Raw genomic sequence first — 991 nt, forward strand, 5'->3', positions numbered from 1 at the left:
GAGGCGGAGCGACGCTGCCGCTGGGCTCCGGAGCCGGGGAGCGCTGCCGGCGCTCGGAGCCCGTCTCGGGGATTGCCCGGCCCCACCCCCGAAAGTCCACCGAGCCTTTCAGAACGGGCGGGCGTTCTCCTCGTAGACGGTGCTGTTCGCTCGGGACCAGAAAAAACAGACGGACAGGGAGCCGCATCTCCAGAGGGGCCGGAACCCGGACCGCGGGTGCTCCGCGCTGCGGGACCCCCGCGCCGCTCCTGCCCTCGGGGTCGCGCCCGCGGGAGCGCGTTCTCGCCCAGCAGTGTGAGGTGCGTTGCTGTCGCTGTGCCCCGGCTGCGGAGAGACAGCCGCTGGCTCGGGAACGTTTCGGAGGGTTTTGTCACACTTCAGCAAGTGAAGTTTGCTCAGGCTCATCTTCTGGTGAGAGAAGAAGTGGCGTGAAAGGCACCGTCAGTTGTCTGAGAAACGTGGGTCTTCAGTGGGATGTTCGTGTAGTACGATTTGAAAAGACGATGTGCTTTTATTCTCACTGTTTTATTTAACTGCGCTGTCTTCGTGGCGTGACTGTATTTTGGCACTTTCTGAATTGGGGAGTTAGAGTTTACCATTCCGCAACGATGCAGATGGAAACACCTCAGTCAATTGCATCCATATATCGTTCTGTGCGGATTGTTTACCAGATAAATGACAACTATTAGGGTTTTTTGTATCACTCCAGATGCTGAGTCTGCATTGTAGATTGACACAACGATAATCTGCCCGGGATTATTCCTGGGGGGCAGCTGGGGTGGGGGGAGCTGTCAGTGCATCTGCTCCTCTAGCAAACCGGACTATTGGCAGGAGAGGTCTGTGCATACAGGAACACACAGCCTTGTGAAGATGGTTAGAATTTGCAAGATTATAGCTGTGACAAACATCTTAAAACTAAATGTGGTGTTAAAGTTCAAGTGGTAGCGTGTTCTGGGAGCCTTAGGTAGTGCATCTGAAGGTCTTACTCTCT

The 991-nt window shown here is 55.3% G+C and overlaps 1 protein-coding gene across 2 annotated transcripts in view; it reads left to right on the plus strand.

Annotated features, from left to right (window-relative positions):
- The first annotated feature begins 213 nt into the window (after window positions 1–213).
- Window positions 214–991, plus strand: part of SEMA5A (semaphorin 5A) — a 313,297-nt gene continuing 312,519 nt past the window's right edge. Inside the window, exon 1 of one of the 2 annotated variants that reach the window (XM_031062762.1) lies at window positions 214–299. The gene's annotated coding sequence lies outside the window, so the exon portion shown is untranslated. The remainder of the gene's footprint in view (window positions 300–991) is intronic. The other variant, XM_031062763.1, reaches the window with a different exon arrangement.

This window comes from Geospiza fortis, unplaced genomic scaffold (assembly GCF_000277835.1).
Source record: "Geospiza fortis unplaced genomic scaffold, GeoFor_1.0 scaffold64, whole genome shotgun sequence".
NCBI lineage: Eukaryota > Metazoa > Chordata > Aves > Passeriformes > Thraupidae > Geospiza > Geospiza fortis.